Source organism: Tachypleus tridentatus, chromosome 2, assembly GCF_004210375.1.
Source record: "Tachypleus tridentatus isolate NWPU-2018 chromosome 2, ASM421037v1, whole genome shotgun sequence".
NCBI lineage: Eukaryota > Metazoa > Arthropoda > Merostomata > Xiphosura > Limulidae > Tachypleus > Tachypleus tridentatus.
In genome coordinates, this window is record NC_134826.1 from 66,846,219 (window position 1) to 66,872,185 (window position 25,967).

General features: G+C 37.9%; 1 protein-coding gene and 1 long non-coding RNA gene across 2 annotated transcripts in view; both read right to left on the reverse strand.

The window, feature by feature from the left end:
• Positions 1–25,967, reverse strand: part of LOC143244078 (NALCN channel auxiliary factor 2-like) — a 53,587-nt gene that overhangs the window by 13,473 nt on the left and 14,147 nt on the right. The gene's annotated exons all lie outside the window — the stretch shown is intronic.
• Positions 1,165–4,459, reverse strand: LOC143244079 (uncharacterized). The gene is made up of 2 exons (XR_013024892.1): positions 2,116–4,459; positions 1,165–1,623 (listed from the first exon to the last, which is right to left on the reverse strand). It is a non-coding gene; the product is annotated as an uncharacterized LOC143244079 (long non-coding RNA).

Consider the following 25,967-nt stretch of genomic DNA (forward strand, 5'->3'; position numbering starts at 1 on the left):
CTGTTTTAACCAGTCCCATCACTATTCAATAGTGTATTGTCTGTCAGTCGGTCAGTAGACACTAAAATGACGTCATATAAGGGACGTTTAACATTGCACTTCATATTATCGTGACATCAGTGAAAACACGGTCGAAATCATCCAAAAAAAGCAAGAAACCAACAGATGAAGACCAAAAGCTGAAATACTACTGATGAAGTAATTGAAGCCAACGTTAAATAAATAACGAGGAACCAACCTTTATTTCTCTGAAAGCTGCCTTGAGGAGCCATTAATTTTAACCACTCTCATTACTATACAGTAGTGTATTGTCTGTCGGCCAGTATATACAAAAATAATGTCACATAAGGGATGCTTAACATTGCAATCTGCACTGTCAGTAAAACGTGCACATGCTACAAATCACGAGAAGAATCATGCATTATGTAGGCTACGACACATAATAATGACACATGAACTTAAAAAGCAATAAATAAAAATATTTGTTGTACTTAATTTTGGTTTTATTTACTCTAGAAACAAAGCACTTTCAAGGACCCTGCGCAAGTACTTCGAGTTTAAAAATGGTATATAAACGTGAAACGTTCTAATGATTATTCAGTGTTTATGCCCATGTCTGTTTATAAAACAGTATTGTATGGACGGCCAACATGAGGCGCACGTGGCAGAACGATAAGTTATTTCTGTCAAAAATACTCGTGCATTAGTCACATTTTATTTTGGTATTTAAATAGAATAGTGTGCACTATTAATTGTTTCTCTTAATAAAAAACTTATAATCTTCCAGATTTTATGTAAGAGAAATAAAAAGAAATAGCATATAGCTTTTGGTCATCTTATTGTTCAATTATTTTATTTAGTTGTAATTTGAGTTAAAGCATCTTTAATATGCAAGACGATGTACTCTTTGACAAACTGTATTGTGTCACGTCGTATAATATTACATTGTATAGATTCTGAGTTTTAACTACTGACATTACTGGTAAAACGTCTACTGATTTTCCATGTAACAAACTTGAAAATTTGTTTGGTCGAAACTAGTACGTATGAATTATCCGATTCCCCGAGATCTAAGTTTTGAACATGTACAGTAGCTGATGACATTGTCTAAAAGACCGATACATCTTTTTAGTTTTTAAATATTATGATCCAACCACAGTAATGAAGACAATATTTATTAAGACGCTACACTTTTTAGTCTACTGAAAAATGTCTGTAGCATCTTTCTAGTTCTACAACTTTTATTTTCATATCAATCGTTCGTGGTGGCTTTCTAATTCTGAGAGTCGACGACTATGTTTTTCCATTCCTCGCTGCTTGCATCGACTTTCCTAATTAAAGTTTTCTAATGTTAGTCTTTCTGCCTTGCACTCGTTTGTCTTTGATTTTGCTCACCAGAACCTCTTCAAATATTCCCACAGACCAAATTGAGTACTCAAAGTAACGCATCTTTCCATTCTTACACGTGCCCAACAGTTGTCTTTTTCTTTGTTTCGTAACTCACGTATCCCATTTCCGTCTTCATCTTATTCTAGGTATAAAGTTCTCTGTTAGTGACTTTGTGGGTATTAACATCAGAACTTGGGAGTCCTAAGGGAATGTGGCTTCGATCCTGGTAAATTTCTACAACATCAAACAAAGCAGATTCTATAATTCAGGTGATCCTGATAAAGTCATTTTTAATTATAGATCTCTCTTTCTTAGCGAGACATGTAAACAAATCCTAGCCAAAATTCTTAACCCTAGTTTGCCTCCAACCTATCAAACGCACACCTATACTGATCATTGTGTCTCTTTTGAAAAAGTCCACCGGATACTCGAGAAACCGTCAACACTTAACCACCCGGTCTTTAGGAATCTAATTAAAATAAAACCGGAAACTCAGCCATATCCACATTCTACAACTGTCCCTCCTGCAAATCCACATCTCCCCTTTCCTCCGATAAACTCTCTTCTTTGAAGGAACTTGGAAACAATGCTGACGTCATTGTTACTAATCTTGACAAAGGAGACGTAATTGCTCTTATAGATAAAAAAACAAAACAAAACAGTAACAAAGTGAACCCTAATTCATCTAACAAACTCAAACCACTTAACACAAATTCTTAGCCTTACCCTTCGAAGAGAAATAAATGTCCGACGCATTCTTAGAAACTTAAAGAAGTCAAATAATATCTCCTAACTAATTTTTGATAAAATTTACCCCTGTGAATTCCGAGCTGGCATATTATGTGGCCTTTTTACAGCAAACAAGTCAAATTTAAATAGCAGATATATACTTTCTTCTGTTCACACACACACACATACACACATTCCTACTAAATTTTCTAGTCCTCTTATTCAAAGTACTTGCCAACAACAACAACTTTAAAGAGTTGATGACTCATTCCATTTTGGTCGTCACGCCTCATGACCAAGTACTTCACTTAATGGCCAACTCTAATATAACTTCATTTTTTCACCAACATTCCCGTTAATGAAGCAACCAAAACGTGTCTCAACTCAAATCTTTTCAAGAATCAGTAGCGGCGCCAGGATATTTTCGTTGGGGGAAGGCCTGAGGGGGGTCTCAAGTAAACTATGGAGGTGCTTCCCAAAATGCCATCAATATGAAGTATAGATGGTAAATTATAATAATGTAAATACCAAGGTACATTTCAGAAAGGTGTGCTATTTTGAACTGCGTTTTCAATGCAGTTTTCATTGGAAACTCCTACTCTGATTAATAATTCATTATTACAAATTAGAAATAATCTGTTTATGAAAATATGCGTATACGTAAAAGAGGAATGTTAACCTAAATTAGGGCTAATTAGGGAACACAAACACAGCTTTGATAGGACATGTTGTAAAACTGTGGGCAGCTAATGGGAGTGAGCGGAGGAGGGGTGGCTTGCGGCTGGCATCTGGATCTCAATCGGGCTGAGCCGATCGTTAGCCGTATGCAGAGCGTACACCGTGATCAGCAGCTCGGTGATCAAACGCTTAAGGCGTTCGAGGCAGGAATCGAGTGCTCGAACAAAGCAAACCCGCGGACTGGATATTGAATGGTCATAGTAGCACCAAAACAAAATGTCTAAATTGCAGTTGACCTTCACTGGTTTCTTCATAAGTTCACATTATTCATACAGGCCAAACTGTGATTGTGATATTGTTCTTATTATCATAAGTGTGACAAGCATCTGTTACAATAATGTAACTACTACATTACATTAAATTAGGCACTTCCAAATAGCCCAATGACAATTTCAAAATTCATTCTGGAATTGTTTAGAAATATTATTTGGTCAGTTAACATGTAAGGTTATTATCTAATCATAAGTATAACATTAATTGAATTGTAAGTCACAATTTTAAGTGTATGTCACAATCATCGCTACAATTTTGAATGGCTGATATACAATGCAAAATGATCTCACAGAGAACACAACACCAGGTAAATGCTTCATAGTTTTGATGTATACACAATACACTTATACATTCATGCTATGTTTTACTTTTCAATAAAAGATAAATGAAATTAATGGGTAAATACCTGTGAAACCTTTGGTTTATCAAGTAAAATCCCTTATGATCTGTTGTACCTTGAAATCAATGTGGTTGTCTAGTCTTCGTCAAAGCTCAAGATAGAATGGCATTACACAGGGAGCGGCAATACAGTGCATGAGTTTCAGTGCATTCAGTACGTTGCTATGGGACGCATGACACATACTTCCGTCTTAATGAAGACGTTGAGTTCTACAGATCTATGTCTCTTTGATATTAATTGTTAAGCAACAACGACGATTGTGTTTTCCATATTTTGTGAATATATGTATGTAACAATATTGGGGGCTGAGGGGGGACTTGGCTCATTTTGGGGACTCAAGCCCCCCAAAGACCACCCTGGCGCCGCGACAGTCAAGAATAACTTTCAGCTAGTAAATAGTTTCAATAATCAGCATTTTAAAACGCCTTCTTTGGAACAGCTATCACCAAAACTGACTTTCTATGCAATTATTTTTATTTTTGCCCGAATTGATGGTGTTGATGTATGAGATCACCCTTCGGTTCTCTGTCACAATGAAAAATTAGCGGTTGCTATAAGGGACTACCAGTCGACTCGACCTTAGATAAAACCTTTTCACGTTTAATTTCTCTTTAGGCACATTGTGATATTATGTTAAGCGTAAAACACACACAAGTTGACGTGTGTTTTTTTTTTTGGTACAGCAAAAGGTGAAATATTTTATTAGCTATAGACGATTAGTTTCTGCAACACTAACGATGATGATGGTAACTGTGTTATAGAAATTAGTCGGCTGTAGTTAATAATAAATTTCTTATCTAATACTAGAGCCCCGGTATGGCTAGGTGATTAGGGTGTTTGACTTTCAATCTGAGGGTTGTAGGTTAGAATCCCCGTCACAACAAATATATTCTCCTTTCAGTCGTGGGGGCATTAAAATGTGACGGTCAATCCCACTATCGTTGGTAAAAGATTAGCCCAAGAGTTTATGGTAGGTGGTGATGACTAGCTTCCTTCACTCTAGTCTTACGCTAGTAAATTAGGGACTGGTAGCGCAAATAGCACTCGTGTAGCTTTACGTGAAATTCGAAAACAAACAAACAAACTTTATATTGTACCACAACACGCGGTTTTCACAGGCTTTTTTTAACATTTAAAGGACCATCATGACTTTAATAGAATATTTAAAATCTTGTCACCCCTACACAAATTTCACTTATGGAACTAATAAACTACAGTCTGTCTTTCCTAGACATCCGTGAAGTTAACGGTTCTCTTACGTCTACTTAACACATGAAAAACCTCATTGGCGTGTATTTCTGCTTGTACAGTTTACATCCCTCTAACTATAATGTAACGTAACCTGATCACCTATTTACTTACAGGAGCTTTTACGGTTTGTTTTCCTTGTCGCATTGTACAGTCTACACTTTTGGTATCTTCTTCTAGAGAAATATGGTTATCTAGGACTTCTTGTTGAGACCACTTTTGGGAAACTCGGATATCTTTGTAATACTGATCGGATGACTGTACTTAAATATGTCGTATCTTTATAGCTTCCCAGTCTAGGAACACAGTCTAAGCCTTAAATAAATCATCTTACTAAACTGTTACACAATGCTACACGCAAATATAGCTAAATTAACTAATCAGATAAACGACTTCTCCCTCTCAGGTGAAAGAAATACATTCCATAACAACTTTGTTCAGGGATTATTTACTCGTACACGTTTGGTAGATGCAAAAAGACAACACAATTTAACTGCGCATACCCTTGGACTCGAAAGCATTCTTAGAGAACTGGTCACCATTTGTCACCTCCCAGCACCTGTTCTACCCCACCACCACCACCACCACCACCACACACACACAGTCGGACTACTGGACACAAAATATCCCGACTGGCTTAGTAGTTCTCGTTAAAATAGATACTACTGATTATACGACCACCTCCCCGAGTTTAAATAATAACTCCATATTTCTTGTAATGGTTTTCAAACGAAACCCAAAAATCAAGCGCCTTCGAATAGTTTACTGGACTTCTGTTGATTAAGACTTGTTTTAACCTTTCATCACTAGCTACGTACATTCTTTTATCAATTCATCTATATTATACCAAAGTTCACTGTCTGGCGTTACTTCGAGTCTTAACATTGGTCTTACAAATATTTATGGTAAAATACAAACTTTTAACGCTAGGTACTTGTTTGTAAGTACGTCTGCGTACAGATATATTTATTTATTTATATACTGTTTTCTATTATTTCTTTTTTTTTCAAAACTTCTTAATCGACCACAACTCCTTCATTACACATGGGTTCAGTTCCATATATCTTTTCCATTATTTTTATTTAGACTTTTTTAAAAATTTTATGAGCCCAACGGTTAAACAACACACAAATGTATATTTTGAACTCCTGTGCCGCTTGTATTTACAACAATCAAGACAAAATTGGCAAAAAAATTATAAATTTTCAAGCGCTCAACACACTGACATACAAAACAGTAGGACTGGCTCATTTGTATACCTTTTTGTTTGTGGAGGGACTCGCAAAAACGATTAATTTTAGGGTGTTTTTGTTGGGGTTTTTTTTCAGAATTACTCCGGTGAACGTTCGTCTCTTTAATTACAGTTTTGTGTCTGGTGTAGGCATTTACTGAAGATGGATCTTATATATTTCGAAGCGTTCACGGAATATGTTGATTTTTCGTTATATCTGTATTTATTTTTCGTCATTAGACTTCGTTTTCTGCCTTACTAATTCGCTGTGTGGACACCTGTAACTAATTTATTCGAACTTCGAATATTGAACTAGGGCTATATAGTGCATAGGATGTCTAGACTTCTTCCTCACCTAACCTGATGGGTGTTAACGCCACTGACCAGGAGAGTACAAGAGACATTTATCGGGATAATTTTTGGAGATTAGTTCAACCAACAGAAGGAAATCTTATGTTCTACACAGAGTAATACAAACAATGTACTTTTTAGAACATTTGCTATGTCTCGTGTACTACGTGCTGGCAGACCAATAAGAGTATGGTTTGGTTTGTTTTGAATTTCGCGCAAAGCTTCACGAGAGCTATCTGTGCTAGCCGTTTCTAATTTAGCAGTGTAAGGCTAGAGGGAAGGCAGCTAGTCATCACCACCCACTGACAATTCTTGGGCTACTCTTTTACCAATGAATAGTGGGATTGACCGTCACATTATAACACCCTCATGGCTGAAAAGGCGAACATTTTTGGAGTTATGTGGATTCGAATCCGCGACCCTCACATTGCGAGTCGAGCGCTCTTACCACCTGGCCATGCCAGACCAAATCTACTCGAAATAACATTCTTCATCTTGGGGCTTTCCCTGGAAATGGGAGGGGGGGATTTATGGTCGCCCTAATTCAGTTGTAAAAGACAACTTGCAACATATATATTCCATGTCTCACAAGTAATATAATAACGATACAAAGTTGAGTACTTGTATTTTACATTTATAATAAAGTTATTAAGACTTTCTGCTACAGTTTGAACCACTGAGTAGAAGGAGAACATCCAATCAGCATCATTATTCTACAAACCATTATCCGCGCTATCTGATTGACTATTACTTGAATCTAGACATCCAGGGATTTACCTCGCTGACCAATCCTACCCCTCATGTTGCTAAGTATCCAAGCACAACAACCCGAATTCTCACAATTAACATAAATACTGCTATGACACAGTGGGGTCCCCCGCTGGTACAGCGGTATGTCTACGGATTTACAATGCTAAAATCAGGGGGTTCGATTCCCCTCGGTGGACTCAGCAGATAGCCCGATGAGGAAAACACACATACAGTAGGTAAACGCAAAAGCAAAACTGAAACCGACTAATGGAGACCAATAAACATTTCTCGCCATCGTTTTGTATGTGTTGTTTCAATATATCGTCACAGCCCTGTATGGAGTCGAACAAAGAAATCTCGTGGCGTTACGAACGGTCCAGTGTTAAGTCGAGAAAGACTAATACGTATGATACGTAACACGCAGAAAAGGCTGCCTCCTGCGATTACATCTCGTGCTTTCTTATCTTCTGTCAGGCAGAATTTCATTTGACCCACAAAAATGACCCACTGTTAACTTGCTGAGATGTTCAGCTGGTTGTAATGTGTGTTTCTTCCGTTTGCCCAATCACTAACGCCTAAATGGAATTTTCTACATAGAGCGTAAGGGTCTTTTAGTTTCTATCTCTTCCCCATTTGAAGCCAATAAAAATTACAACTTGCAAATCACAACCAACCTAATATCATAAAATAAATAACTTCCGATCACAGTAAACCACGCACTTAGAGACAAACTCAAAATTGGTCTGACCATCGGTATATTCAATTGAATATATATTTTCTTACGTTTCTGCTTATAAAGGGTAAGACGTTAAAAATCGGGTTTCGATACTTGCTATTGGCATAGCACGAAGAACCCATTGTGTTGCTTCGCGCTTCACAATACAATAAGTAAACAAGTTTATAAAGAGTATCACGTTCTGTTTAATCGTTTTATAAACTGATTGGAATGAGAAGATTTAATAAATTACAGCACGTGCACAACACTGAGGAAATGTAACTAAAATAAGGTACTTAAAGTCAGTGTTAAAATTAGGATTCGAGATAATATTTGAACAGGCCTGGTTAAGTGCGTTCTAAAAATATGCAACTTTACATATGTTTTTTGCTACCTAATAAAAGTTATAACAAATTAACAACATTTTCAGGGACACGGGCACCTTTTGTTGTCCACCTTCTGTACTTTATACCACATTACAGAAATAGCGTTACAATTACTTTATTATTTCCTCTTTATAACCTCAGTGTTTGTTGTTACTCGGAGTGCTTTCCATAGACCACTTTAGAAGTCCTTTTTTTCTTGAATCAAAATATAGACCAGGTAGTTAAGGCGCTCGACTCATAATCTGAGGGTCGCGGGTTCGAATCCCCGTTACACTAAACATGTTCGCCCTTTCAGCCATGGGAGCGTTATAATGTTCGGTCAATCCCACTATTTGTTGATTTAAAAAACTCGATTTTTAACGTTATAACTTCTCAACTTTTCCGCTGCGCTATCATCCATTGCCTACCCAAGATCTATTAAAATAATTCTTCAAATTTACGTACAAAGAGAATTTGAACAATGCTACATTTATTTAAAAACAGCCCAGGACAGAGCGTGGCTCAGTAGTTAGCGTTCTGGGCTGCGGATGGAAGTATGAGATATGATTCCATTAAATGTAAGAAATTTGAACAGGCAAAGTTAAATAAATATACATGCACATCAATGATTCGTTCAAAAATTATAGTAATCAATATTCTGGAGGGGTTGGGGGGAAAATACAAAAACGACAGAAATTATAAATAATTACACTATGTAACACAAATTTTGTTCCTGGACTGTACGTGTTATTTCTCAATTGTTTATGTTGTAAAATTACAGAAACGGTCATTATTCCCTTCAAACTTTGCTTTTGTGAGCTGGATAATGAAATTTAGAAATTAACCTATTTTCTATGTAAAAACGGGCAAATTTGGATATTTTCATTTACATAAAGTCTGAATAAAACATGTAAATCTTGATTCATAAAAATTACACAAGATTGAACAAAAATGTTTAGAAGTAAGTGGTTTTTAAAAATTTGCGACTGTAATGTAAGTCACTTTGCGTATCAGCCCCCAAAATATAGTTCGGCATTCGGTTTTGTTAGACCAAGATCTCTGATCAAGTCATTGAGGTCACTTTAGTTGGGGTAGTATGGATTTCTCTCACCAGCTGCACCTCTGAAATTGTAATCTGGATCGTCAACGTCTATCTCGTCTTCTGATTTGCTGCTCTCTTCTGAGGATGGCTGCTTTCTCTCTGGTGGAGTAGGTACAGGGAGCTCAGGGCAGTGTAGTACTGGGCGATGGATGATGGAAGGTCCGGATACATGATAGCAGATGCATTCTTGCCAGCGAGACGTTTGGAAGGGGCCACCGTGCAGAAGTAGCAATTGCTTGAGTGGTCATTGGGTTCACGCCAAATTCGTGGGATAGTGAACCTCATGGCTCTCTCTTCCCCTCTGTCCTGTCTTGCAAAAGAGCAAAATAAAATTATTATGAAGAATAAACTTATTTCATCCACAACTAATGTGTAAAAGGTTCATGCAAAATACTTTATGTGTGATATTTTTCTATACTATTGAAAATTAAAAAAATAGAATTAAAAGATATGTAAATTTTAAATGGTCTAAAGTTTGTATAATATAAAATCTTATTATTCAAAACAGCAAAAGTTGTCCATCTTACCTTCTAGAGTTTTTTTTTTTTTTTTTTTTTTGCAGTGCTCGCAGGTAAAATGAGGTGCCCAGGGTTTGTCTTGATCCCCGCCAGGCATGCCGAAATATACCTTGTAGGCTTCACATATTTTAGCAGACGCTGTCACAGAGTACTTTTTCGCTCTTGTCTTGGTAAATTGGCTACATACATAGGAGAATGCGTCTGGAGAATGCTTGCAGCTTCTTTATGCCATCAGATAAAATCAGCTCTGTTCACTTAGGCAGCTAGAACTGAAGTGAAGTGGTGAATGGTGAGCCCCTGTATATACATTGCTATGGAAAGTTTTTGAAAATTCTCGTAAGTTCTACATTCTAGAAAGTTCTTGAAAGTTCGAGAAAATTCTCTATCAGCTACTCAGCACTGAATCTACCTGGAATGTTCTGGAAAATGGGTAAATTTGAAAATTTCATTACCCAGGTCACAAAAGCAAAGTTTGAAGAAAAAAAAATAGGTCTTTTCCATTTACTTTAGGCATAAGCAGTTAGGAAATAACACTTTCTGCCCAGGAACAAGAAAAAGTAAAAATGTTGTTACATGGTGTTATTCTCGCTGTGTGTTTGTGGATTTGTTTGCCCCGGAAATCGTTTCACAGTTTTGTGGGGGGAGGATACTAAGGAGAATAAAACGCCACCGGTACGTTGCTTAGGTATGAAGGAGGGGGTCTCTAGGGTTAAGTATGCAGGGTTCTTAAACTCTAATAATTGTAAAACTGTCTAGCAGGTTTGACTTGTCTTAAAATGTTTCCATTCACAAACTCTGTGCACACAGCAAGACTTCGCTTGGCAAGCATTGCTAGTGTTAACCGTAAACTGATTTTCAAACTAAAACTGTTTGGCTTATATCTCATCTAATTATATACTTTAGCTAGTTATACTTCTTCATTGAGGGCTACAAGAATGAAGTATATTAATTCATTGACAAGATTACGATGCAAGAAGGTAGACACGAACAGAAGCCGTTGAGACTCTCGCCTCCAGGAATTTTCATTTCTTTCCTTTTTCAAGCTTGGTTTTAGGAGTTCGATAAACGTACTCAAAAGTTTATTTGCGTAGCAGTGTCGTGACGTAGATGAAAATTCGCGAACACGCAGTTTCCCTACGTAAGTGTATGTGAGCAGGAAATTTGATCGATTCGACTATAATTTTTGTTTTTGTTTCAATAAATATTCTAAGAAAAATTGATTATATTAAATCAAGAACACAGGAAAATATGTTCCATCAATACGACAAGAAGGGGAAAGCGTTATAAGACATGTGAATATAATTGTAAAAGAAATTACTTGAAATCTTCCAGGTTACTTTTGGTCATGCGTATAAAAAGAATATTGATAAACTATAATTTGACATAGAAGTGAAGCTGCGTGATACGCTAAAAGGGGTTAGCGTGTTTTTCTTCTCTTTTGTATTTTTTACAAACGACATTGACCTCATCTAAGTGAAAATAACAACCAGGTAATGAGAATTTAAACAAACAGTGCAATAAAAGTTAATCCATTTTTCTATTATCTTTGAATATTTACTATCAACAATAAAATAATCGTTTTTCACAACGTTTTTAATTATCTAAAATTAGTTACGCGAAACACCTGGATACATATTTTACATATTCCTTTCGGCAACGCCATATTTAAGTATTTACCGTAAAGTGTTAAATAGTCTTTAGAATGTACGTTTCTAAGGTAGCAATTCATACGCATTGTACTAATCTGTATGTGGTTACTGTATAGAAATTACTCTCACAATTAGAGTTCATATCTGAGATATTTAGACAATACTCACTCTCAGTGCTCCACATATCTAACAAGAGAGAATTCTCAATAGCCGCTGCTGTAATTACATCTGAAATCGGCCAAGAGGTGGAGCTATGAGCTAAAAGTTTGTAATAAAAAAACAAAACAAACTAGGAGCCATTTTATGAGCCATTACGCCGCGGCTGAAAATTATTTACAAGATTACTGTTAGAACAAGGCTTCGTTTCGTAAAAGCTCGTTTATTCCCAGAATCAAGATAGATATTCTAAATACACTGCTGGCCAAAATCTTAAGGCCAATGAACATAAAGGAAAAATATGCATTTTGCGTTGTTAGACTCAACCACTTATTTGAGTAGAACTTCGAAAGATTAAAATATGAAAAGAGAAAATAAAAATAAACTTTTTTAACATTTAACAAGGAAAATGTGAACACTATGAAATTAGCCTAAATACTCGCTGATCAAAATTTTAAGACCATACCAAAAAGAAGTCCTAAGCAGGGTAGGAAATGTTCAACAAGAGTTCTCAGTAGTGAGTTGCATGGCTGTCATTGCGAACAACTGCAAACATTCGTTTTGGCATGGTCGATATAAGCGTTTACAGAAGGCTGGCTGGAATGTTATTCCAAGTGGTGAAGATGGCTTCGCGAAGATCATGCACTGTTTAGAATTGACGTCCATTTCTATAGCCTTCCCTTGCCATCCACCCCAAAACATTTTCAATGGGGTTCAGTTCGGGCGAACACGCTGGATGGTTCAAAAGAATCATGTTATTCGCCATGAAAAAGTCCTTTGTCCTGCAGGCATTGTGGATTGCAGCGTTGTTCTGCTGAAAGATCCAGTCATTTCCACACAAGCGAGGGCCTTCAGTCAATAAGGATGCTCTCTCCAACATGCCAATGTAGCCAGCTGCTGTTTGACGCCCCTGTATAACCTGAAGCTCCATTGTTCCATGGAAGGAGAAAGCACCCCAGATCATGATGGAACCTCCTCCACTGTGTTGTGTAGAAAATGTCTTTGGTGGGATACCCTTATCGTGCCAGTAACGTTGGAAGCTATCTGGACCATCCAGGTTAAGTTGTTTTTTTTTTCATCAGAGAACAAATCCTTCGTCAACTTTCCTACATTCCATATTTGGTGCTTCATAGCAAAGTTTAACCGAGCTGTTTCGTGGTGTGGAAGGAGGCGTGGCCTTTGAAGACGTTTACGGTTTTTAAAACCTTTCTCACGTGGATGCTGTCTTATTGCTCTAAAGCTGCATTATGGGTGGGTTCTCTACGAGTAGCTCGGTGATTTTGGTGTCGTCGTTTGCCGTGCCCGTGACCGTTACGGGTGTTTGTGTTGTTTCTTCCCGTGTGCTGTATCGCGTGTCGGCTTCGTCCGTGAATCTTGGTCGTGGGTTGTGGGGATTCCGTGCTGTATAGCAGTGTTGTGTGTGTGTGTGTGTACGTACCGTGTAGGTTGGTATGGCTACGGCCATTCGGTCGTACTCTGTTCGGCCGCAGTCTATCCGCTTTGTGGTGCCCGCGGCCACGCTACTCTCAGTGGTCATAGACGCCGTGATCGCCGCTGTCGGGGGCATCCATACTGATTGCTTGCAACATTTTGGCAACGAACGTTATGTGGCAACGCTGGCGTCGGCCTCTCACGCCCGTCGCCTGCTGGACCAGAGGAACTTTTCCTTGCGTGATCAGCGCGTGTTCGTGGAGCCGGCCGGGCAGAACATTAAGTATATCACCCTCTAGTCGGTTCCCTATGATCCATTCCATGACGTCGTCATGGACGCGTTGTCGGCGTACGGGACAGTGCGCAAGATCGAGCATTAGGCATACCAGTCCCGTGCCAACTGTGTATACAGGGAACCGACGTATATGTATGAACATGAAGAGGCCAGTTCCGAACTTCATATCTGTGAATGGTTTCCGGGTAATGTGTCATTACCCGGGTAAGCGATGACTGTGTCGCTGTGGCCTCAAAGGCCACCTGCTGGCTGGGTTTCAGACCCCGCGGTGCGGGTGTATGTCTGGCCTTTGGACACATTGATAGTGCCTGTACAGTCAGGCGTGATGTTTGTAGCGATGGCCACACGCCATGGCGTTGCCCGCGGCGTGTGGCGACGTATGCCACGGTGGCTGCGGGGCCGCCGTCAGTTGGGCGGCCCAAACGGTTGAGGGCAAAATGGTCCCCTGAGGAGGGCCACGTCTTGCCTGCCCAGGTCGTGGAGGCTGCATCCTCTGGGGTGGAGGGTAGCACTTTTGATGCCGTTCGAGTGGGGGACCTCAGAGGAGGCTTCAGCCCTTTCTTCGAACCATGGTTGGGATGGGGCCCCTGTGGGGGTTCAGGACGAACCGAATGACCCTGCGGCATCCCCTGTCTCCCTGAAGGCTCAGGCTTCCCTGTTGGGTGGTGTGGGCACCCACGATCCTGCCACCCCTATAGGTATTGGGGTGGGTACCTCTGTAGAGAGTCCTGCTCCCCTGTTTGAGATGGGTCAGCAGGGGTTGATGAGGATGCTGTGGAGCCCCTGACTTTCCCTGCTAGCACTGCTTTGGCTGGGGGTTCTGAGTGACCCTCGGTGCAGGCTCTGGGGATGGTGGTTGTTCTGGTCCCCTCCCCCGAGGCCGTGCAGGTGCTGACCCCGACATTGGACGAGCTGCCGTCTCCCAGCTCGTTCGCGAGTTTTTGGACTTCTCCCTAGTCTTCCTGTCTCTCTGGAATGAGTGAAGACAGTGGGGAGGTGCGGGGGACCTTCCAGTCTCGTTTTGTTACCGGACTTGGGTCTGGATGTCCCTGTTGTGCAGTGGCAGTGGTCGGATGTCGGCGGTCGCTGCTGCGAGGAGAGGGTGGGGTCGGGTAGCCTCAAGAGGCCGCATGCCCCCTGCCTCCGTCTGTTGAGTCAAAGCAGCAGTGTCACTGATTTCTCCCCTCTGATTGTTTGATGGGTTTTCCTTGCATCACTTTAAACATCCAGGGGATGGGTAGCGTTGCTAAGCAATTCTACACGTTTTCCCTCTTCAACTGCTTTGCAGTTGATGCCGTATTTTTGCAGGAGACACATTTTTTCCTTTCGGAGGGACCATTTTTCGTTTTCTTCTAGGTACACTGTCTACGCCTTTTGGTCGTTTGGCTCGACACGTTCGCGTGGGGTGGGAATCCTCTTTCACTGCATTTTAATGGGACCATCCTCGCATCACACAGTGATTCTGAGGGGCGGGTAGTGTACGTTGATGTTGTCGTTGGAGGTTGTAAGATTCGGCTTGTCAATGTCTATACACCTGCCTGGTCTGGGGAGCAGGAGGCCTTCTTCTCGGGCTTGAACAGGTTTATGGTTGCACAGTCCAATATCGTCCTTGGTGTCGACTTTAACTGCGTCTTGGATCCTCACCTCCACAAGATTGGGGATGATCCTCTTTCTGATGATCGGTATACATGGTTTCTGCGTGCGGTGTTGTCGAATTTCGACTTTTCTGATGTCTGGCGTGCACTGCATGGGTCTGCTTTTGTGGCAACTTGGACTGGTCAGGGCATTCCTTGTTGTCTGACATCTGACAGGTTCTATGTAACACCTGGACTTCAGCAGAGCCTCAGCAGGACTGCAGTTCACTGGGTTGGGGATGTCTCGTTTTACGTGTCCGACCATCGGCACTTCTCACCACATTCTGGGATTTTGTCCCCGGTTTTCGGGGCCCTGTTGTGTGGAGGCTTAACGTCTCCCTCCTTGCTGAGGATGAGGTTCAAGACGAATTGGCTGCCCTTCTCTGGAGACTCTGCCCTGTAAAGTCTGTCACTGGGTCTTGGTGGGTGAGGCTCAAGGAAATTTGTGCCTCCTCGAATCCTCCTGCTCAACGCCGGCGAAATTTTCTTGGGCCGACCACTTGAAATTCTCGTTCCGTATTCGTCAGGGTCTTTTAAGAAATTTGTAACAGCAGTTTCACTACGCCCAATCCCACCAGCGATGGCATGTTGAGAGAGACCTTGCTTTTGCAGCACGATAATTGTGTCACGTTCAAACTCTGTCAACTTTTCAGCCTTTGCCATGTTTTTACCTGATGTAACACAGGAAATGTCAGTGGGCGATGTTAACAACGCTAATGTTTGAACTCAAATGACTAAATTTCGGTAGGTGTTTACCAATTAACGCTTCGCTTCAGTATGGTGTTAAACCTTTGACCAGTTAGTATTTAGGCTAATTTTATAGTGTTTACATTTTCCCTGTAAAATGCTAAACAGTTTATTTTTATTTTCTCTTTTCTTATTTTCATCTGCCGAAGCTCTATTCAAATAAGTGGCTGAGTCTAACGACACAAAATGCATATTTTTTCTTTATGTATATTGGCCTTAAGATTTTGGCCAGCAGTGTATTTAACTTGTACCTTCGACGTTATTTTTGTAAATATTTGAATACTTACCTACTAAATACTGATATAAGTGTTTGAACTTACGCATACAAGATTCAGGCCTGGCGTAGCCTGGTGGTTAAGGCACTTGACTCGTAATCTGAGGGTCGCGGGTTCGAATCCCTATCACACCAAACATGCTTCCCCTCTTATGCAGGGAGGTGTTATAATGTGTCAGTCAATCTTTGGTAAAAGAGTAGCCCAAGAGGTGGCGGTGGGTAGTAATGACTAGCTGCCTTCCCTCTAGTGGTAAGACCTAAATTAGACTTTCTTAAAAAAATTTATAGATGTTTTTTAATATCTTATAATACAAAATGTCTACTAAAGTATATTTATACTCACCTTTTATTTATATCCGTTGAAATGAAATGTGCACGTTTGAGCATTTAAATAGTAAATCTTGTATAAGGTGCACGCACATTTTCAGGACAGACAAAATCTGAGTACACCCTTGTGAAAATTAATTGAAACAAAACGGAAAATTACGATTTTTTTCAAATTTTTGCGTTTTATTTCTGAAAATCCAAAAATTTCTCACAAATTAATATATGATATGACCGTCTTTATTTTTCAGAAGATCATTAATCTGCTTTGACATCAAGTCCACGAGTTGACTGCAATCTTTACTAATTTTTGGATCGCGGTACCACACCTTAATTATGGCCTCAATTAGCTTATCTTTCGTAGTACAGTCTTTTCCCGAAGTCTTTCTTTACAAATTGCCCAAAGATTTTCAATAGGATTTAAGTCCCGAGAGTTTCCAGGCCAGTCCAGCACCTTTATTCGCGTTGTAGTCATAAAATTCTTCACAAGTTTCGATGTGTGGCACGGGGCCAGATCTTGCTGAAAAATGCCAGATCATCTGAAAATCTTTTTCAATTCTTGAACAACTCTTCTCTACAAACTTCAATGTACTGTGGTCCTCGCATCATACCTTCTACGATATGTAAGCCTCCGACGCCATTGTAGCTGAAAAAGCCCCAAAACATCTTCAAGGGATGTTTTACGAACTGATTGATGTGAGATTCTCGAAGTTTCTCATGTGGAAATCTGCAAACATGCTGACTTCTTTGACCCTGTACGAAGAAATGAGTCTCGTCACTGAATAACACCTTTCTCCATTGTTCTTGCGTCCAGTTCTTGTATTTCAGACCCCATTGATACCGTTTTTTCTTCATTGAGTTGGTAAGAAGTTGTTTTTTTGACTGGTCTTCTTGCCCTTCTTACGCAATTTACGTTAGAATGACGTAATATTCCTCGAACTTTCGTCATATATCCCAAAAATAGATCGACCGTACTGCAAAACACACTAATGACGCCGTCTGTGTGAAAAAGAATGACTATTAAAGGAAATCAGCGGGTCCAGCAAGCCTACACCGGCCGCCATGCTGAAAATATTGTAAAATGACCATTTGTTTCAATTAATTTGCACAAGGGTGTATTATTATAATAGCTGTCTTGTCCTAGGATAATAAGGATTAATAGCTGCACCAAAAATACTTCTTTTATTGTTTTAGAACTTATTAGTTAGCAATACTTATCGAATAAAATTGAATTAAGCCCTGCATGGCCAGGTGATTAAGGTACTCGATTCTTAATTTGAGGGTCGCGGGTTCGAATCCCCGTTACACCAAACATGCCTGCCCTTTCAACCAAATGGGCGTTATAATGTGACGGTAACCCAAGATGTGGCGGTGGATGGTAATGATTAGCTGCCTTTCCTCTAGTCTTACACTGCTAAATTATAGAAACTAGCGCAGACAACCCTGTTGTAGCTTTGCGCGAAATTCAAAATATATATAAATTAAACACAAGCGTGGTAAACGTGATTACTCAACATTTTGTCGTATGCTCCATCACATTTTTCGATTGGATTCATCTCCATATTGAAACTTAAAAAGTATCAAAAATTCACATTTTGCCTTTCTTTCCCCGTGGCACGTGAGAAATATTCAAACATATATTTAGTTGAGATTATGATAATCACAAACATAAAGTTGAGGAATTGAAATTGACTAAGAAAAGATTTGCGTTAAAAATACGTTTCTGTCTCTGCAAGTGTAGCATTATCTGGTTGTCCTCGACAAGATTAGACAAGGAGTGGTGGACAATAAAGTGGAGATCAAAGTGTAAGAAGCTCTCTTGCTATGCAATGAATACACCTTCAAACTAAAGAAACATTTCTAGGAGGAACACTTGGTCATGTATTATTATCACTCAACTAAAATTATGGACGAAAGTCTCGGAGGAGAGGACACTGTTTATCATGTTAATCACTGTCATTATGAAAGCTCTGTCAGCAGGCTGAGAACAAAAGTTTCTCACAGGAATCGAACAAAGTTGAAGTGTTTTTTTCAAACGTACTAGCTTCCCGAAAGAATGGATTAATCCTTTCTCGTCTTTATTCGTGGAACTTGAATCAATTTTCTGTTTCAAATGTAATGCTCTACTTTTTGTTTATTTTTTTACTTTTTGCCGTGTGTTACTGATTACTTACAGATCTACAAATGCGTGTTTTGGTAAGGAACATTCTTCTCTAAACTTATTTAGGTTTTTGTAACTCATATCTTTTGCTACTATACAAACCTTAGATGCCTAGGGACGCTCGAATCGCAACTTGAGAGTCGTGGATTCGAAGATACTCGCCCTTTCAACTGTAGGAACTTTGTAATGCAACGGTCAATACCACTGTTTGTAGCAAAAGAGTAAGATGTGGGTGGTGTTCACTAATTGCTTTTTTCCTGTTGCACTATTACTAAATTAATTATGGACAGTGCACACGCCCTCGACTAACTTGGCGTTACATTTAAAGTAGCAAACAATCTTTTGTCTGCTACTTATGGAATCCAATAAATATATTACCATCAAATAACCAGTCCCGATCAAGGGACTGGCAAAAGTCATCGTAACTTAACTTTGCGACAAGACAATTGACTTTTAAAAATAACAGCATTGTATAAAAACAAAACTTTTTAAAGGAATAATTACATAGCAGTAGACACCTGTACACATTTGTGGCTAAATTAGTATCTTTATTGCACCAGTACTTCTTTAAATACAGATTTTCTAGATTACTTCTAGATAAACGTTTAATATGTTGTTCTGTAAAATGATTACTAAAGTATATTTACATTCGCCACTTATTTATATCGGTCGATATAACTAACATATAACATTTAGATAGTAAGGTGGACGCTCATTTTCAAAACAGATAAATGTATTTGTTCATATATTTTAAAGTATCTATTATAATAATATTCAGTTTTTAAGATAAAGATGTGTTTCAAAATAACATGTTTCGCAGCATAAACAAAATAAAGTAAAACAATTTATGGTGTTGTTTTAGGGTTTGTGACGGACCACATTAGACAGACAGCGAATTTTTTAACTTTTGATAAAATAAAACGATATGAAAAAAGAATAATTTAAAATATACTGTTAGAAAATATGACTAAGAAGAACAATCTAAATAAATACATGATTTATTTGTTGTTAAGATGCGTAGTGGACTATGTGTGCAATGACCATCACAACCATCACACTCTGAATTTTAGTTATAAGGAGTTTTAAATTAGACGTGAGCCATCTGAAAGCAGACACGTTAAAGGAAAAAGATGTTGCAATAACTATCACAAAGTACTAACAATTCCAAACAAAAAACAAAATAAAACCACTTACAACCTAAGTCCTAATAAATAATTAAAAAATAGGACCTTTAGGAGACAAACAACAAGGCAATACAAACACGTGAAATATATTTAAAATACAGGGTGCTCGGAAAGTCACTGTGCACTTATATATTTATTAACAGACATGTTTCAATATGGAATACAGGAGATAAATATGGATGACAATTATAAACAATGTTGAAAGTGACCCCCGTTGGCATCAATACAGGCTTGGATCCTTCTTATTTTGTTTCTAAATACCGCTATCAGTTGCTGGCTTGAAATAGACTGAATAAATTATGATTACAAAACTGCACAATGACTTTCCGAACACCCTGTATAACCAAAATGCGGTACATTAAACTCATGCATATTACAATCACAAATATTTAAAACCACAACATTTTCAAAAAATCAAGTGTAACATAATGAAATTCTTAAGGATCCTGTAATGAGAAACAGGGTTGGCTGAACGTGGCCTGACGGTTACAAATACGGATCACATAAAAGGAAGGCCTTTGTTGTTTTCTCGTTCCGTTACCACAGAATTGCCCTCAGCACAATGAAGGCGTAGGTGCTTTATAAAATAAGCGAACAAATCTCACAATTCGATGGGGTGCTATTTACTTACTGCCTTTTCTCTAGTCTATCAATTTAGAATTAGGCTTAGTTAGCGTATATGGCTCTGCAATATTAGTCTTTTCATAATACAAAAAGAAGTTCGAAACATTGATATAACATACGAACTACTGATCAGCAGATCACACTTCTTAAGCATCAAGTATTTTATACACCATGAAAACAAAACGGTAAACACAGTTATTCGCGTGGTGGATAATATTTTAATCTGTGTTAGGGGTGATTAGCTGTACTTCGTAATACTCCTTCCAAATTTGAATGGACTTATTTCTTGTGTTTTAAATGCTGGAATACTTGTTACGCGACTATTTCTATATTTTAATTATTTAATCAATTAGCAAGCTTGAGTAAATACTCAAACATATTATTGAAACAAATTACAGCTGTAGTAAATATGCTAACTGAAACAAGAGAAGGCGATATTATAATTTTCTGTCATATTTATTATTTCCCAATGTGTTGTACCTTTGTAAGAGTTATTTGTTTCTGATTAAATACAAAGATACGCAATGACCAATCTGTGTTATGCCCATCACGGGTATCGAAACTCTGTTTATAGTGTACCTCTGAAGGGCTCTTTGTGAGAGCTTTCTGACTGAAATAAACTGCATCTAAAACAATGAGACATGAAAATAACAAGTGAAATATTAATATCATTTTGTTACTTTTCAGTCATGAATTTTGCCTGCCCTCTAATGGCACAGCACAGATATGTAGCTTTGTGCTTAATTATAAACAGACGAAGAATTTTTTTCATGATCGTTGAATTTTAATTCCGATATAAAAAGAGAGAGGCATACGATTTTCTCTAACGGACAATTTCGTTTGTTTATTTTATCGCAAACTTCAAAAACGAACTATTTGTAGTCCGTTCTTCGTGTGGATGGAACCCCAAATTGTAGCGTTATAAGCTCTTAAGCCTATATGTACCCGCTTCACCACTGGAAAATACCACACTACGAAAGTTTGATAGTATAATTATTTTTTTAAATACAGTTTAAAACTGTTACTATAAATATCGCAAATACCCTCTTGTTTACTTAACTGATGCGATAAAAAATGAATTTTGTCGGTCACAATATAACTGCTCTTAATGTACGAGGACGCGTTTACACATGGAGATTACACTTGGTATTAACAGATTGTTTTTAGGCTTCCCATCAAAAGGAAAGTACCGTGTTTATCTTGTTAGTTTTGGAGGATGTATGTTTGTTTTTAAGAGTTGGCGGTGGGTGGTTATGACTAGCTACCTTCCCTCTAGGCTTACACTGCTAAATTACGGACGGCTAGCGCAGATAGTCATCGTGTTGCTTTGTGCGAAATTCAAACGAAACCAAACCCAAGAATTTGATTCATGCAAAAATCTCTTTCTGTCTCCAGTGGTAACCTTCGTTTCAACTTTCATTCGTTTAACCTGGGTTTAGTTTTATGGTTTTATACAAAATGTTTTAGTTTATTTAACGGGAGAGTTGTGTGTGTGAGAAAATACTGGACTCGTGAGAGAGAGCTCACAAGGATTCACTTCCTTTTTCCCCATCACTAAGGCTTCATTTTCTTTGTATCTCGTCATTAAGATTTCATTTCCTTTATTCTCTCGTCACCAAGGTTTCATTTTCTTTATTCTCTCATCACCAAGGTTCTCACGCTTGGTATTAGAGCTTGAAACTGTGACTAACCTTTTGTTTAATAAGCACTGTACTCTTACATCTTTCGAATTCGAATATTTTTTCCGATCAATTTCAGTTACGGATCGGAGAAACAGTCAGTCACACTGCGTAGTTCGGTAGTTCGTATCTTACGGTTCTATACAGGGAGACCTAACTGACTTCTCTGCGATAAAACCATTATTCAGGAAATATCAAAGAAAGGTCAGAAAAATGTAAGTTTCACTATATATTAGTAGTAACTGTACCATGGTTTATGACAAACTTAAACGTACATCGTATCAGTTACACGTTATTTGATTCAGTGGTTTTTACAAAACAAAGTTTTATAATACATTTCTCATTATTACCAGTTATGTTGAGTCATTAACGTGTTGAGTCACATTATATTAATCTACAACGAGTAATTATCGTCGTTTTCCGTCGCAAATAAATAACACGGGCCTGCGAATTTAAACTTCAATTTGTTTTACTTTTAGTAACGGATTTTCTATAAGCTACTGAGATTTTTAAAATAATATTTTTCTTCTACAACGTAATATTTTATTTTACAAATGGGAGGAAAAAATTCATACTTGACCAAATTATTATTTCGTTTAACACAATGAACATTTGTTATCATTTTCGTTATGTTTAGGTTCTAGAACGTAACAAAACTCACGTTACGATTGGTCTAGAGGAATCTATTACCAGTGGTTGTCAACATTTTAAGTATAACAATATGTGATCCGATCTCAGCGAAAATAATTCACGTATGTAAAAGTACGTATGACTTATTGTGAAAACCCTGCACGTCACAGAGAAAAACGGATATCATTTTCGGATTCACTGCACAGGAATTAGTGTAGAACAAGTAAAAAGTTCAAGATAATAAAACCTAGAGAAAAGGCAACTAATCATGACCATCCACCGCTAACTGTTGAGCTACTCTTTTATCAACAAATAGTGGGATTCAAGGTACATTATAACGCCCTCACGGGTAAAAGGGTGAGCATGTTTGGCGACAATGATAAGTATGAAAACAAGAAAAATGGTTCAGTTTCCAACGATTGTTTGTGATTATATATAAATGCAAAACTTTTGTAAGTTTAAGCCTACTTATTCTAAGGTGGGTGTTTTCAAAGTTATATCGCTTTTCGATATTTTATTTTTAGATAAATCATTTTTAATATTTACCACAAACAAAAATAAGAGACCAACGAGAACTCGTAGAATTAGCATGTTTCCATAGCAACATAAAACTATTTCGGGATGGAAAAAGAATAAAACAAATTAATCTTCCTTACATGAAATAATACAGGATATTAAAGTTTCTCCGGTATCTTGCAAAACAATAAGTGTTTCGATGCATTAAATTTTTAACTCAAATAAAACAAAACGACATAAAAATACACTTTTCGTCCAAAGCTTGGCCCTGCATGGTCAGGTGCTTAAGGCACTCTACTCAAAATCCAAGGGTAGTCTGTACGAATCCTTTGCACACCAAACATGCTGTCATTTCAGCGGGGTGTGTGTGTGTGTTATCTTGTGACAGTCAATCCCACTATTCGTTGGTAAAAGAGTAGCCCAAGAGTTGGCGGTGGGTGGTGATGACTAGTTGCCTTCCCTCTAGTCTTACACTGCTAAATTAGGGACGGCTAGCGCAGATAGCCCTCATATAGCTTTGCGCGAAATTCAAAACAAGCCAAACCATAAGTCGTAAACAACTCTCTACAATTTTATTGCTCAAGTACACGGTGAATTTAATTAACCAACTTTTTTTATAGTAGAAACTTTAGGGTGATTTTAAGTTCTGGACGAGTGGAGCACTGGTTAATTACCAAAACCAAAACATATTATTAAGCTAAATAAGGTGGATACGAAACAGCAAAACAAGTCGCTTACATCAGCCTCCAATCACTTGTTATTTTACTTTCATTTCTGTTCTTTCTCATAATCCACCACTGATCGACTTCTCACAGACCATAATTAATTACTTTAGCACTAAACTAATGTACCTCACTATCATTAATTTTATGAGTAGCGACGATCACGACCAAAACCTTGGCAGCTCGCGCGCGTTCCCGCCAGTTGTGTGATTTTCCGTAATGAAAACGCTGTCGCTGTGGCAGAGGGTTTGAAGGTGCATTTAAAACATGTAGGAACGTAACAATATGGCCGTTGACTTTTACTGAATATCGAGAGTTAACAACGCTGTTGTATATTTTTATCTTAATAAATATTTGGTCATTTAGCTACACATATTTAATACACTTAACTTGGTAAGTACAATGAATTAAGTACGCAATAGAGATATTTACATACACGATACTTCCTTGCAGGCATAGATGAAGGCAAATAGAACTTTTCTGTTAATTGGTTCTTTATCTTTATATGCAAAAACGGCTCGTTTGGGCTGAGAAAACACTTTACATAGAAGAGCGAACAACGTTTCGACCTTCTTCGGTCATCGTCAGGTTCACGATGAACCAGAGCACATTAAGTGAAGAGCCTACTTCATTCATGTCTCGAGAATAAATATTAGTTTCCTAAAATTGAGAATCAAATGAACAACAAAATATAATTAAACTGTCGAGTCAAAATACAAAATTAGGATTGCAGTAAAAGGATTTCTACAACAAAATTCCTTTAAATCTGTTTGTAATGTTTTGCTTCCTCTTTTAAAATGCGAACGAAAAACATCAGTACAATACAGATAATTTGTAGATGGTGGAGTTATTTCCTGTTAGTACAAAGCTGGATAATGGGCTATCTGTACGGTGACCACCATAGGATTAAATATCCGAATTTACTTGGGGGGTTAAAACACCATAAATGAATAGAGCGTCTAATATAGTTATTCATATAACATACTTTCACACGATTTTTGCAACTTCGAAATACTTTTGTTTTGAATTTATATAACTATTTGTTTGTTTTCAGTTTTGTTTTTCTGTGAATAAATCGTTCATGTCAACTAATTTCATTTTTCTTAAATGTCTTGATTTTGTTCTTTTTTAGAACATTGCTTAAACAACAGTATTTATTCATTTGTTTATTTTTAGATAAAAAATATAAAATAGCTTCCTTTCAAAACATCTGTTTCAGCGAATGTTCAGTGATGTCGCTTTGGCTACCACGAATATACGACTCATAATAAGGTTAAATTACAGAATTATATTTATGAATTTATTTTCTTTAGTTGTTTTCTTTTTTAGAACCATGGATTTTAACGATGTAAGTTCGTAAAGTTACGGCTGTTTTCCATTTATGAATTTGGAAAGGAAGTGTGCACAGTATTACAGCAATGTTCTACTTTAGTTATTGTAAAACTTTGTTAAAATATTACTTTGTTTATATTTAATAGAGTTATTAATTAATCTTATAGAAATTAATCATTTTTATAAGATTCTTTGTTTTTGAATTTCGCGCAAGGCTACATGAAGGCTATCTGTGCTAGCCGCCACTAATTTAGCAGTGTAAGACTCTTTTTCCCAACGAATAGCGGGATTGACTGTCACATTATAACGCCACCACGGCTGAAAGGTCGAGGATGTTTGGTGTGATGGGGATTCAAACCCACGACCCTCAGAGTGAGAGCAGCGCCCTAACCACATGGCCATGCCGGAGTTTCATTTTGTAAGAATTCCTTTTTCGTCTTCGTGTACTTTTGAAATAGTTATTCAATATTCGCTAGGGTCTTCAAATGAGTCGAGCGCCTTAACCATCTAATTATGTCGGGCCGCCTATAACGAAATGAAATCCAGGGTACAATTCATTGAGCAGATCACGTGAAAGTCTTCTCTGCTGTGGGTTCGAGATTTTGGAGCACACTGTACGTGAATTCAGCTACAGTACTGTACGTTATGAACACTGGAAGAGTTATCAAAAATTGAAGCCGGAAATAATTTGCTCGTCGAATTTACTGTTTATGAACCAATTCCAAAATTAGATTAATTATATCAGTTTTATTACATATGGTTTGAATATCTGTAATTAATGTTATATAACATATAGTGAG